Source organism: Symphalangus syndactylus, chromosome 6 (genome assembly GCF_028878055.3).
Source record: "Symphalangus syndactylus isolate Jambi chromosome 6, NHGRI_mSymSyn1-v2.1_pri, whole genome shotgun sequence".
Classification (NCBI taxonomy): Eukaryota; Metazoa; Chordata; class Mammalia; order Primates; family Hylobatidae; genus Symphalangus; species Symphalangus syndactylus.
This window is the reverse complement of record NC_072428.2, coordinates 12,270,311-12,285,466: the sequence shown is the minus strand read 5'-3', so window position 1 is coordinate 12,285,466 and position 15,156 is coordinate 12,270,311. Positions and strand designations below refer to the sequence as shown.

The 15,156-nt window shown below is 45.7% G+C and overlaps 1 long non-coding RNA gene across 1 annotated transcript in view; it reads left to right on the top strand.

Annotated features, from left to right (window-relative positions):
* Positions 1-5,317: 5,317 nt before the first annotated feature.
* The window catches only part of LOC134736979 (uncharacterized), a 35,674-nt gene continuing 25,835 nt past the window's right edge, over positions 5,318-15,156 (top strand). The window contains exon 1 of the long non-coding RNA XR_010121484.1: positions 5,318-5,452. This is a non-coding gene — a long non-coding RNA (uncharacterized lncRNA). The remainder of the gene's footprint in view (positions 5,453-15,156) is intronic.

Genomic DNA, 15,156 nt, shown 5'->3' with positions numbered 1-15,156 from the left:
CACCTGCGTTGGGCAGGCCACTTTCTCCGACGGCCTGAGTTATCTTCATGGTAAAACTAAGATGCTAAGCTTGACCTGTGGGTCCCAACCTTCTTGCCCAGAACTCTAGGTGGTATGGTCGAACATAGATGTTTGTAATATTTCAAGCACCATTTAATTAGTGCCATTTAATTAACGGGTAAGATGATGTCATGGCTGGGATTTGTTTTAAAATACTAAGAATACTTACCAAAAATATTTTTTGTTTTTATTTATTTATTCTTTTTGGGACGGAGTCTTGCTCTGTCGCCCAGGCTGGAGTGCAGTGGTGCTATTTCAGCTCACTGCAACCTCCGTCTCCCGGGTTCAAGCGATTCTCCTGCCTCAGCCTCCCGAATAGCTGGAATTACAGGCGTCCACCACCACGCCCGGTTATTTTTTGTATTTTTAGTAGAGACGGGGTTTCGCCGTGTTGGCCAGGCTGTTCGGTAACTCCTGACCTCAGGTGATCCGCCGGCCTCGGCCTCCCAAAGTGCTGGGATTACAAGCGTGAGCCACTGCGCCTGACCTCAAAAAGATTTTTTTTAAAAGGTTGATAGATTAAATAAGATAAGCCATTGATAGTTGTTGTAGCTAGGCATAGATACACAGGGATCCATTATAAGAGTTTCCTTCCTTTTGTGTACATTTGCAAATTTCCAGAATAAAAAGGTAAAATCTATATAGTACGTTTAAACTCTCAGATCCTAACTGCACAAACCTTCACTGGAGCTGAGCGCAGCCCTGGGTGGGCTGTAGGGAAATGGGAGGGCTGCAGGCTGCAGTGAAGTAAACAGCTGCCCCAGAACGAGCCGGGCCCACAACCTACCCTCTTCCACTAGACCCAGGTACTAGCACTCCCCTCTTCCTCCTCAAGGAATGAGACTCTGCTTCCTCATTATGGGCTGTTCTCCACCTGGAGGATACCATCTGGTTACCTTGTCACTTTTGGAACTAAAATATCCCTTTGGGGAAGGAAAGGCTTAAGAGGGACTGAGCTGGTCTCCTGAACCCCAACTGGAGAGTCTACCTCTGGGATTTTCCTTTGAAGGTGTGGGTTTTGGTTTATTAAGGGCAATGCATATCTGTTCCAGTCTCTCCTCTCTTATGCCTGAGAGTTCACCATGACAAATAATTTAGTGACAGACAAGGCAAACTTGTCTCTGAGAGGCCCTGGTGACCTGGAAGGGCCTTCTCCTTAGCACATTAGCAGGAACTTGTCTGATGACTGCTGTCACCTTGAACTGGAGTGAAGAGACATATCTTGTATATAGGCCAGATGCACTTCGCTGAGAGAGACCCAGGGGCAGTCAGTGCTGCGTGTGTGGGGGACAGTGTGGGCTCTCTATGGAGGCCAAAGTACACCCCTGTCTCCAATCTCTCACCTTACATCATACCCAGAATTCTGTCATTAGTGTCGCTCCCTTGGATTAAGGTTGTAACAGGCCAGTACAGCAAGTTTCCTGGATTCTAATCCTTTTTATCCCTTATGAGGGAAAGGAGGGGTGGGGATGTTTCTTAGGGGGTCTAAGGCCCCCGGGAATTGTGTACCTTGCATAAACAGTTTGTTTTTGAATTTTCTTTAAGGAATGTTAATTGTTTAAACCATTCACAAAGGGTGAAATTTTAGGTCTTGCCAAGAGTGATTATCCAGGGTGTGAATTTGGTGTGAGGTGGAGCATAAGATCATCAACGTGGCAGCTGAAGGGCTGTAATAGTCCCTTTATGGGTGTAGTCTCGTTTTCTTGCCTTGGCTGGGAGCCACTAATAATGTCAGCAGGAAATTATTTCTGCCAGTCGCAGTGAACAGAACTAACTTCCTAGGTTCAGGGGTCAGTGGATCTATACCTATGTGGCTTGAGAACTTCTGGGAACACACAGATGTCGACTGTCTCACTCTTTGAGTTCAACAAGGACTCATGAGCCTACTCTATGTGATAGACACTCCTAGTTGTCCCCCAAAATTCACTCCCCCATTCATCCAAAATAATTGGATTGTAGCTAGTCTCATGGTTGCCCAGCCAAAGACTACATTTCCCAGCCTTCCTTCTAAGTAGATGAACCACGTGACTTAGTGGATGGTGAAGGGAAGTGTCTTGGTGAGTTCAGCCTGCTGTAACAAAAATACCATAGATTGAGTGGCTTAAACAGTTAAGTATTATTTCTCACAGTCTGGAGGCTGGGAGGTCCAAGATCAAGGCCCAGGTGGATCTGGTGTCTGGCAAGGGGCTGCTTCCTGCTTGTAGAAGGCTGCTTTCTCCTTCTGTCTTCACCTGGCACATAGATGGGGGTGGAGTGGGGGGAGGATCTCATGTCTTTTCTTATAAGAGCACTAATCCCACCATGAGGGTTCCACTCGCATGACCTAATTACCTTCCAAAGACCCATCCCCAAATACCATCATATTGGGGCTTAGGGGTCCATTTGAGTGTATAAATTTTGGAGGGATACCTCCAGTGTATAGCAACAGGTGAGGTATGCTACTTTCTAGGTCTTTAAAACTTTAGGAGTGTGTTCCTGCATGCTTTTTCTTCCTCTTCCCATAACCTGGAAACCAAACGCATCTATAACCCAGTCTTGACCAAGAGGACAAGGACGTCTTAGAGGCTGTGGAGGAATGTGATGGAAAAGCCAAGGTCCCTGATTCTGTGGATCAGAGACACCTGCCATTGTGGACTGCAGGAAATCAACTTATGTCCCTGCATACCTACACAGTTCTAAAGGGGTCTCTGCTACAGCAACAAGGCCTTTACCCACATGCCTACTGGAATGGCACTTCCTCCTCACACACATATTTTCTAGGCAAAATTGAGAAGGCATGAAATTGGTTAGTCTAATTTCTCTGTTCCTGTCTCTCTCTTTTGCTTTCTCTCTCACAGTTTCCCATCCATCCATCCATCCATCCATCCATCCATCCATCCATCCAACCGTCCATCCATCCGTCTGTCCATCCTGTCCTTATCCAGGACCTAGCACAATGCCTGCCACAGTAGGTGCCTAGTGCCTCATTGTGGAATGAATGGAAGTCAGACCATGGGTAGGAATGCCTGGAAATCAGGGCCAATTTAAGAATTGTATTGACCCTAATCCCTGAAGTTTATAAGGCTTCTCATTCATCCCACATATAATTCAAAGTAAAAATTAACACTAAACTACAAAATACATGTAAGCAGAGCAAAAATCTTTTTTTTTCTTATTATTACTGGAATGCCCTTTTGAAAATAATAAGTTATTTCCAGAAAAAAAAAGTCTTCCTTTTCTAGTACTTGTGGCAAATGCTACCAATCATCTATTTCAGGAGTTGGCAACTTTTTCTGTAAAAGGCCAGAGAGTAAATGTTTCAGATTCTGTGGGCCATATAGTCTCTGTCGAAACTACTCAACCCTGCTATTGTAGTATTGTAAACAAATGGGTGCAGCTGCATTTCAATAAAACTTTATTTATAAAAATGGAGGAATGGAGAGAAGTTGGTTAATGGGTACAAAAATACAGTTTTAGATAGAAGGACTAAGTTCTAGTATTCGATAGTACAGTAGAAGAATTATAGTTAACAATAATTTATTGTATATTTCAAAATAGCTAGAGGAGAAGAATTGTAACACTCCTAACACAAAAGATAAATGTTTGAGGTAGTGGGTATCCCAGTTACCCTGATTTAATCATTATACATTATATACATGTATCAAAATATCGCGTGTACTCAAAAAATACAATGATGATAGATCAATATTATTTTTTAAACGTTAAACAAGTAGTGGGCCAGATTTGGTTCACTGGTTGTAGTTTGCAGACCTCTGGTTTACTCTATATTAAGTTATTCTTCTTGGCCTGGCATGGTGGCTCATGCCTGTCATCCTAGCACTTTGGGAGGCTGAGGTGGGCGGATCACTTGAGGCCAGGAGTTTGAGATCAGCCTGGCCAACATGGCGAAATCCAGTCTCTATTAAAAATACAAAAATTAGCTCAGCGTGTGCCGGGCGCGGTGGCTCACGCTTGTAATCCCAGCACTTTGGGAGGCCCAGGCGGGCAGATCACGACGAGGTCAGGAGATCGAGACCACGGTGAAACCCCGTCTCTACTAAAAATACAAAAAAATTAGCTGGGCGTGGTGGCGGGCGCCTGTAGTCCCAGCTACTCGGAGAGGCTGAGGCAGGAGAATGGCGTGAACCTGGGAGGCGGAGCTTGCAGTGAGCTGAGATTGCGCCACTGCACTCCAGCCTGGGCGACAGAGCGCGACTCCGTCTCAAAAAAAAAAAAAAAAAAAAAAAAAAAAAAAAAGATATGCAGCATCTCAGCTGGGCACGGTGGCCCACGCCTGTAATCCCAGCACCTTGAGAGGCCAAGGTGGGTGGATCATGAGATCAGGAGTTCGAGACCAGCCTGACCAATATGGTGAAACCCCGTCTCTAAAAATTAGCTGGGCATGGTGGTGTGTGCCTGTAATCCCAGCTACTCAGAAGGCTGAAGCAGGAGAATTGCTTGAACCCGGGAGGCAGAGGTTGCAATGAGCCGAGATCACGCCACTGTACTCCAGCCTGGTTGACAGAGCAAGAATCCGTCTCAAAAAAAATAAAAAAGAAATGCATCTCAGGCCCCACCCTGGACCTACTGAATCAGAAGCTGCATTATTTTTTATTAAATGAATTTTTTTTTTAAAGAGATGAGATTTCGCTCTGTCTTCCAGGCTGGAGTGCAGTGGTGCGATTGTGGCTTGCTGCAGCCTCGAACTCCTGGGCTTGAGAGAGATCCTCCAGCCTCAGCCTCCCTAGTAGCTGGGACTACAGTTGGAGACACCATGCCTGGCTCTCAGAATCTGCATTGTAATAGCATCTCAGGTGATTTATTTGCACGTTGCCGTTTGCTGAATGCTGGTTTATATAATTATTTATTGCCTATGTGGGATCCATTGCCCTTTCTTGTGGCAGCAACACCTTGACTTCCATTTGGGAAATAACTCTTCTTCCCATATGGGGGACCCCTAGCTGTACCCTTACTCCTACCTCCCTCAGGCATTGACCCCAGGCCAGGCCAATGAGTCAGTTCCAAGATCTTTGAGGCACTATTGAGGAAGACGTGTTGGATGGAGTTTTGTTGAGGCTTCTTCCTTCCCTCCGTCCCCTGCCGTGGTTCCCTGTGGGTGAGTATTCTTCCCCACACCATCCATGGTGAGCTCAGCCACTGACTTGCTTTGGTCAATGGAATGTCGGTAGAAGTGATGATGTGTGGGTTCCAAGCTAGGCCTTAAAGAAGTATCTTGTGTTTCCGCTTGCCCCTCTGGAACTCCTGCCCACCATGAGAAAGGAAGGTATGCCCAGGCGACCATGGCGCCTTCATCTGGAGTCCAGGATGGAGACTGTGGGGAAATGGAACCCAACCAGAGACTGGAGTCCAGCCTAACTCTCATATTAACAACCCCCAACTAGCCTGCAGACCCGTGAGTGTGAAAGGAATGGTTGTTATAAGCAACTGAGATTTTCAGAGTGCTCGTTGCACGGCATTGTTGCAGCAGACACCTGACTGGTATAAAAGACATACTTCTTTCCAGGGTGATTGCTATGCTGAATTTGGGTTTTAGATGTTATCTTGTCACTAGAAAAGCAGGGCCTGCCTAAGGGCAAAACCAACCCAGAGGGAAATGGAGCTGAGATAGGATGAGAACCCTGATCATGATGACAGCCTTTGTTTTCATGGATCCAGCCTCACAGGAGTTAGTCAACTCTTTCAGTCTCAAGGAGTAGAGAGCTGAAACTTCGCTGGCTTAAACCCAAGAGGGAATTAGCAGCTCACATAGCTCAGAAGTCTGGAGGTGATGTGAGTTTCAGGTGAGGCTTGAATCAGTAGCTCCTGGACCAGTGTACTTGTCTCTCCACTCTGCCTCCCATTTTGCTGGTTTCATCTGGAGGCTGGCTCCCCTTTGTGATATCGTAAAATACATATTGAGTTGTTGTCCACATTTCCTGGCATGTAACTCCTAACATCTATGGAATCTCCAAAGTGGTAAGTGTCTTTTTGTATGCTAATGAGTTGACTGTTGGCTGGCAGCCCCTAGGTAGCTTGAGGATGGGAGCTACTCCAGAAAGATCAAGGCAGGATTAGAGGACTGGGACTTTCAGCCCCACTCCCATTCTCTCTTAGAAGGGAGAGGGGCTGGAAGTTACGTTGATCACCAATGGCTGATGGCTTAATCAATCATGCCTGTGTAATGAAGCCTCCATAAAAACCCTGAAGGGCAGGGTCTGGAGAGCTTCTGGACAGCTGGACACACGCGGCTCCTGGAGGATGGCGCGCTGCTTCCCCATACCTTGCCCTATGCATTGCCCCATCTGTGTCCTCTGTGGTCTCCTTTATAATAAGTGAGTCAACGTGTTTCCCTGAGTTCTGTGAGCTGCTCTAGCAAATTAATCCAACCAATGAGGGGATCGTGGGAAGCTCAATTAAATCAGTTGGTCAGAAGCACAGCTGAAATACCCTGGGACTTGTGATTGGCATCGGGAGAAGGGGAGCAGTCTTGGGGACTAAGTCCTTAGCCTGTGGAATCTGACCCTATCTCCAGGTGGGGAGTGACAGAAGTGAACTGAATGAGAGGACACCGAACTGGTGTCTGCTGCGTAATTGATTGCTTGCTTACTATGTGGGAACGCCTTCCCAAACACACATCTGGTGTAAGAAGCCCACTGTGAGTGTATAGTGGGAGAAAGTCTGCTTACCCACGTATTCTCAGACCCTCGTTGGAGCACTATGGCGTCCTCGTTTGGGTCTAATAGGAGAGAAAGTGTTTGTTTTGGAAGCCAGGAAGCTTCTTTCTCAGGAGCTGGCAGCAAATGTCTCAGGTCTCATGGCCTCAGGTCAGGTGCAAACCGTCCCTGCACCAATCTCAGAGGCTGGAGACAGAATGTGCTGATGGGCCAAGGCTGGCTGGCTGGGGGGCAGGTTAGCTTCACTGAACAGCACAGAGCCTCAAGAGAAATAGGGCTTGGCCTGAGGAGAGGTGTCGGGGATGCTGGCTGGGAAGACGCAGGACTTCCCTGTTGCTGCTGTAACACAGCACCACAAACGTGGGGGCTTAAAACAACATACATTTATTCTCTCACTTTTTTTTTTTTTTTAGATGAAGTCTTGCTCTGTTGCCCAGACTGGAGTGCAGTAGATCGGTCTCAGCTCACTGCAACCTCCGCCTCCCAGGTTCAAGCGATTCTCCTGCCTCAGCCTCTTGAGTAGCTGGGATTACAGGCTCCCACCACCACGCCCGGCTAATTTTTGTATTTTCAGTAGAGACAGGGTTTCACCGTGTTGGCCAGGCTGGTCTCGAACTCTTGACCTCAAGTGATCTTCCTGCTTCAGCCTCCCAAAATGCTGGGATTACAGGCATGAGCCACTGTGCCCAGCCTATTCTCTCACATTTTTTGAGGCTAGAATTCGGACAGGGTGGGGCAAGGTTGGTTCGTTCTTGAGCCTCTGGGGGAGAATCAGCTCCATGCCTCGCCCAGCTTACAGTGGTTGCCAGAAGCACTTGCTGTTCCTTGGCTTGTAGCCACATCACTCCAATCTCTCCTTCTGTTGTCACATGGTGTATGACACATGCCAACACGAACAACTAATTTCTTTTTTTTTGTATTTTTTGTAGAGATGGGGTTTTGCCATGTTGCCCAGGCTGGTCTTGAACTCCTAGGCTCAAGTGATTGTCTGCCTCGGACTCCCAGAGTGCTGGGATTACAGGCGTGAGCCACCGTGCCCGACCAAGCCACCGTGGCCAGCCCACATGGCCTTCTTACAAAAACACCTGTCGTTGGATTTAGCGGCCACCCTAATTCAATATGACTCCGTCTTAATTTAACTAATGACATCTGCAAAGAACCGGTTTCCAAACTAGGTCACATGCTGAAATTCCAGATGAACATTTTGGGGGAATGTGATTCAACCCGGTACTGAAGATAACTAGCTCACCAGATTAAATTAAGATGATAAAATCCATTCTGTTCAAAATGTTTCTTATTCTGGAATAATTTCAGACTTACTGAAAAATTGCAGAAATAGTACGGAGTTCCTTTAATATCCTTCACTTAGCTTTCCCTAATGTTACCGTCTTGCGTAACCGTAATACAATGATAATAACCAAGAAATTGACGTTGACACACTACTACTAACTAACCTACAGACTTCCGTTCAGATTTCACCGGTTTTTCTATGAATAGCTTTTTTTTGGCTCCAGGGTGCAGCCCAGGATTCACACTGCATTTAGTTGACAGGCCTCCTTAGTCTCCCACAGGCTGGGACAGCTCCTCAGCCCTTCTCTGTCTCTCATGACCTTGACACTTTGGAAGAGTATTTGTCACTTATTTCGTAGGATAGTCCTCTGTTTGGGTTGTCTGTTGCTTTTTCATGATTAGACTGAGACTACGCATTTTAGTTACAAGCAGCTGAAGAAGTAATGTGTCTTTCTCAGGGGCTGCGTGGTGTCCATATGTCTGGTGATGTTACTGGTGATGTTAACCTGGATCATTTGGTTAAGGTGGTGACTTCTGGGTTTCTCCACTGTCAACGGACTCAACTGACTATACTCTTTGCAATTAACAAGCACCTGGAGATACTTTGGGCAGAGATACTTTGAGGCTGTCCAGTTTATTAGCTGGAATTCTTCTGCCCTGAAAAAGTTACCCTTTCTTCCCCATCCATGCTGTTTGCATAACTTTTCTTCCACTTAATACTAACTCTCGATCCTAGATTTGCTGAGTTGTCCACTGTCTGACTATATCCTGATTATTACTTAATCGTTTCTCAGTGGCTAGGTAATATTTATCAATTTCCCCTCAATTACAAACAGTGTTGCAATGAATGTACTTGTATTTATTGCTCCTTGCTTTTGAGAGTCATTCTGAAGGCTACAGTCCCCCAAATAGAAAGTCTGAGGCAAGAGGTATGAGCATTTTTAGTTTTTCATCGATATTGCCAAATTGCGCCTCTATGAGACTGCACTCGGTAACACTACCACCCTTGGTGTATGGACCTCATGTGTCCATCCTCCATTCATTCATATGGCTTGCCTTTGGTCAGGCTGTGCAAGGGCAGACTCAGGGGAAGCAAAGCCCCCTGCAACTCTCCAGCCGCTTTACAAGCTCAGCCCCTCCTTCTCACTTATTTTATTCCCTGCCTCGTCATCTTCTTTTTTTTTTGAGATGGAGTCTCACTCTGTTGCCCAGGCTGGAGTGCCGTGGTGCGATCTCAGCTCACTACAACCTCCACCTCCTGGGTTCAAGTGATTCTCCTGCCTCAGCCTCCTGAGTAGCTGGGACTACAGGCGTGCTTCACTATGCCAGGCTAATTTTTGCATTTTTTAGTAGGGATGGGTTTTTGCCATGTTAGCCAGGCTGGTCTCAAACTCCTGACCTCAAGTGATCCACCTGCCTCGGCCTCCCAAAGTGCTGGGATTGCAGGCATCAGCCACTGCGCCTGGCCCCTGCCTCATCTTCTTTAGCACAAATAAATTCCACATGTACAATACGTTAGAACAGTGTATTTTTTCAAGACATAATTCACATAGAATTCACTCTTTTACAGTGTCCTATTCAGTGGCTTTTGGAATATTTACATTGTTGTGTAACTATCACCATTATTTACTGTCAGAACGTTTTGATTGTCCCCAAAAAAACCCCATGCCCATTAGTAATCACTACCCATTACCCACTGCCTCTAGCCCAGGCAACCAGTGATCTGTTTGCTGCCTCTATGGATTTGCCTACTCTGGACATTTCACATAAATGGGATCCTGTGATACGTGGCCTTTGGTGACTGGATTCTTTGGTTTAGCATAATGTTTTCAAGGTTCATCCATGTTGTAGTGTGTATCAGCACTTCCTTCCTTTTAATGGCTGAATAATATCACATTGTATGTGTCTCTTAGTTTGTTCCTGCATTACTATAAATAAATAAATATGTGAGGCTGAGCAATTTATAAAGAAAAGAAGTTTGTCTGGCTCACGGTTCTGCAGGCTGTACAAGCATGGCACCATCATCTGCTCAGCGTCTGTGGAGGCCTCAGGGAGCTTTCAATCATGACCAAAGGCAAAGGGGGGGCAGCTGTATCTCATGGCCAGAGCTGGATGGAGAGAGAAGTGGGAGGTGCCATGCTCTTTAAACAACTGGGTCTCACATGAACTACCAAAGAGAAAACTCGCTTATTACCACGGGAATGGCACTGGGCCATTTATGAGGGACTCGCCCCCATGATTCAAACACCTCCCAGCAGATTTCACCTCCAACATTATATATATATATTTTTAGATGAAGTCTCACTCTTGTCACCCAGGCTGGAGTGCAGTTGTGTGATCTTGGATCACTGCAACCTCCACCTCCCAGTTACAAGTTATTCTCCTGCCTTAGCCTCCTGGGACTACAGGCACCCGCCACCATGCCTGGCTAATTTTTGTATTTTTAGTAGAGATCAGGTTTCACCATGTTGGCTAGGCTGATCTTGAACTCCTGACCTCAGGTGATCCGCCAGCCTTGGCCTCCCAAAGTGCTGGGATTATAGGCGTGAGCCACCACACCCAGCCCACCTCTAACATTGGCGGTCACATTTCGATATGAGATTTGGAGGGGACAGACCTCCAAACCATATCATATGCTAGATCACATTTTGTTTATCCATACATCAGTTGGTGGACATTTGAGTTGTTTATGTCTTTTGGCTTTTATGAGTAAGACTGCTGTGAACCTTGGTGTATGAGCTTCTGTATGAAGGTATTTTTTAATGTATCATGAGTAGGTACCTAGGAGTGGGGTCACTGGGTCATATGTTAACTTTATGCTTCACTTTTGGAAGAACTGACAAAATGGCTGTACCATTTTACGTTCCCACCAGCGATGTATAAGGATTTTGACAAAATCCTTATACAAATCCTCTCAAACACTTGTTATTGTTTGTCTTTTTCATTACAGACAGTCCCCCACTTACAGTGATTTGACTTAACGACTTTGCGATGGTGCAAAAGCAATAGCTATGCAGTAGAAACATACTTCCAGAACCCGTGCAATCATTTCGTTTTTCACTTTCAGTATACTAATCAATAAATTACATGGGCTATTCAACATTTTATTAGAAAATAGGCTTTGCATGAGATGATTTCACCCAACTGTAGGTTAATGTAAGTGTTCCGAGCACAGTTTAGGTAGACTAGGCTAAGCTATGATGTTTGGTGGGTTAGGTGTATTAAATGCATTTTTGACTTATTAAATTATTTTAAAAGGTATTAAGTGCATTTTCCACTTATGATGGGTTTATTGGGATGTAACTCTATTGTAAGTTAAGGAGCATCTTTTCTTTTTTTAAGAGCCAGGGTCCAGCTCTATTGCCCAGGCTGGAGTGCACTGGTGTAGTCATAGCTTGCTGTAACGTCAAACTCCTGAGTTCAAGTGATCCTCCCGCCTCAGCCTCCTGAGTAGCTGGGACTACAGGTGTGCACCACTATGCCTGGCTAATTTTTAATTTTTTTTTTTTTTTTTTTTTTTTGTAGAAATGAGGTCTCGATACATTGCCCAGGGTGGTCTCAAACTCCTGGCCTCAAGTGATCCTCCTGCCTCAGCCTTCCAAAGTGTTGGTGTTACAGGCATGAGCCACCTTGCTCAGCGGAGCTGAGGAGCATCTGTATAGCCAGACTAGTGGGTGTGAAGTGATATCTCATAGTGGTTTTGATTTGCATTTCCCTGGTGACTAATGATGTTGAACATCTCTTCCTGTGCTTGCTGGCCATTTGAATATCTTCTCTGGAGAAATATCTATTTGAGTCTTTTGCCCATTTTTAAATTTGAGGTTTTTTAAAATTTATTTTTGAGATGGAGTCTCACTCTGTCTCCCAGCCTGGAGTGCAGTGTGCGATCTTGGCTCACTGCAACCTCTGCCTCCTGGGTTCAAGCAATTCTCCTGCCTCAGCCTCCTGAGTAGCTGGGATTTCAGGCGCACACCACCACACCCAGCTAATTTTTGTATTTTTAGTAGAGATAGGGTTTCACCATATTGGTCAGGCTGGTCTCGGACTCCTGACCTCAGGTGATCCACCCTCCTCGGCCTCCCAAAATGTTGGGATTACAGGCATGAGCCACCGCACCCAGCCTAAAATTGAGTTTTAAAATTGTAGAATTGAAAGAGTTCTTTATATATTCTAAATACTAGGCGTTGGTAAGATATGTGACTTGCAAATATTTTCTCCCATTCTGTGGATTGCTCTTTCACTTTTGTGATGTTTGCCTTGAGAATACTTGCCAGTGGCACTTGTGGCTGCAGGTTTACCCCGAGATAACTTTGCCATGAATGATCTTGCTATTATTTATTTATTTACTTTTTAGATGGAGTCTTGCTCTGTCGCCTAGGCTGGAGTGCAGTGTCGCGATCTTGGCTCACTGCAAGCTCCGCCTCCCAGGTTCACGCCATTCTCCTGTGTCAGCCTCCTGAGTAGCTGGGACTACAGGTGCCCGCCACCACGCCCAGCTAATTTTTTTGTATTTTTAGTAGAGACAGGGTTTCACCGTGTTAGCCAGGATGGTCTCGATCTCCTGACCTTGTGATCCAACCACCTCAGCCTCCTAAAGTGCTGGGATTACAGGCGTGAGCCACCATGCCCAGCCACAATCTTGCTTTTATTATTATTTTTGCATCGCTCTAGTATAATTGACATTGGAAACAAAAGACATCATTCTATTTATAGCAGGCTGGTTTTAGCAGTGGTATTTCCATTTATAAATTATAGTCATTCTCAATCGCTGAAAATGTCAAATCCTAGAAAACGTAGCTTTCTTACATGTGATGTTAACATCATTCTCGGACAGTTGTTGACTGAAGATTCATTTGATGAATCCGATTTTTCTGATATAGACTATTCTGATGATTCAGATGATTCTGATGTTAGTTCTGTTTAGAAATAACTCCAAGAATGGTTTTTACACTTTATTTTCACACTGAAAATCAGTCAGGTTTGCTTCAGCCTCAAAGAGCATGTTTACCTAAATTTAAGCAAGCATTGGCAGTGAGCTGAGCTTTTGTTCTAAACAGGAAAATGGTTAATAATGTTCTTTGATGCACAGAAGTTTTTAATTTTGGTGAAGTCCAATTGATTATTTTTTCTTTTGTTGCTTTTGCTTGGGTGTAATTTCTAAGAAATCATTGCCTGATCCGAGGTCAGGAAGATTTACACCTATGTTTAGAGCGGTGTACTTTTTTTTTTTTTTTTTTGAGACAGGGTCTCACTCTATCACCCAGGCTGGAGTGCAGTGGCGCAATCTTGGCTCACTGCAACCTCTGCCTCCTGAGTTCAAGTGACTCTCATGCCTCAACCTCCTGAGTAGCTGGGACCACAGTCGAGTGTCACCATGCCTGGCTAATTTTTTTTCTTTTTCTTTTTTTTTTTTTTGAGATGGAGTTTCACTCTTGTTGCCCAGGCTGGAGTGCAATGGCATGATCTCGGCTCACCGCAACCTGTACCTCCTGAGTTCAAACGATTGTCCTGCCTCAGCCTCCTGAGTAGCTGGGATTACAGGCATGTGCCACCATGCCTGGCTAATTTTGTATTTTTAGTAGAGATGTTGGTGAGGCTGGTCTTGAAATCCTGACCTCAGGTGATCTGCCCGCCTCAGCCTCCCAAAGTGCTGGGATTACAGGCGTGAGCCACCATGCCCGGCTTAATTTTTGTATTTTTAATAGAGATAGGGTTTCACCATGTTGGCCAGGCGGTCTTGAACTCCTGACCTCAAGCAATCCACTCACCTCGGTCTCCCAAAGTGCTGAGATTACAGGCGTGAGCCACCGTGCCTGGCCAGCAGTGTATTTTTAAATACGAGTTTTTGACCACTACTCACAGGAAGAAAACATGTGTTGTTACCTAGCATTCTCATACATGTATAAGTTTCATGAAATAATATATGCTCTTCCTGTTTTCTGTTCCGTTCTATCTCACTGGAAACAATGCTAGTCAAATCCCACTAAATTGAGCTTGTGACCCATTCATTGGCTGGGAATTGTAGTTTGAAAAATCACTGCTTAAGAGTTTATGAAGTACTCTTGTGTACCTGCCCTCATTTTCTCCTCAAGGCAGGCTTGTGAGGCAGATGATGCTGTGTCTGTTATTTTTTATTTATTTATTAATTATTATTATTTTTTTTGAGACGGAGTCTCACTCTGTCGCCCAGACTGGAGGGCAGTGGCGCAACCTCGGCTCACTACAAGCTCTGCCTCCTGGGCTCATGCCATTCTCCTGCCTCAGCCTCTCGAGTAGCTGGGACTACAGGCCCCCGCCACCACGCCCGGCTAATTTTTTTGTGTTTTTAGCAGAGATGGGGTTTCACTGTGTTAGCTAGGATGGTCTCCATCTCCTGACCTCATGATCCACCCGCCTCGGCCTCCCAAAGCACTGGGATTACAGGTGTGAGCCATTGTGCCTGGCCTAGGAAACTGCATTTTTTAACAAGCACTTCCTTGAAAGCAGTGAGAGGAGCTGTGAGTTTGTGGCAGGAGCACTGAACCAGGAGTCAGGAGACCTGGATCTCCACCTGCTGGCTCTGGGAGAGGCTTCCATGGATGTTCCCTGAGACTGAGCACATAGGACGCCAGCCTGGGGAGATGGCAGAAGACAAAGATGTAGCCAGTCCTGCAGCTCTGCGGCTGTCACTCCAGTGAGCACATTTGGGAGGTGATGGGATTGCATTTTTTGAGGTTGCTGGTTGTGCCAGTGGGCTGAAGCCAAAAAGCAGTGACATTCTGCTTGCCTGAATAGAGTTTATCCTTTTATTAAAGCGTTGAGCCAACATATACAAATAGGGAGATTTCAAGTCATAATGTGATTTCCGGCATCTCTGGAAGAGTCAGAAGATCTGGTGACTCTGGGACTGTGTTGCTGCATGACCAGGAGAGGCTGGAGTTGGTCTGGGCCTGCCCCTGTTCAGTTCACCACAGTCCTTACCATTCCCTATTGTCTTCCCTGCCACCCACTCATTTACAGGCTGCTTTACCCTGTGAGCGTGTGAGAGTGGGTCCCTGGACTCCATGTTGTCCAGAGGCCTCCGTGCTCTGGCTCTGAGACCGTAGGTTTCCCCCAGCTGCACTTGACCCTTGTTTGCACACTCCTGAGTCCTCCCTCCATCCTCTTCCCACGC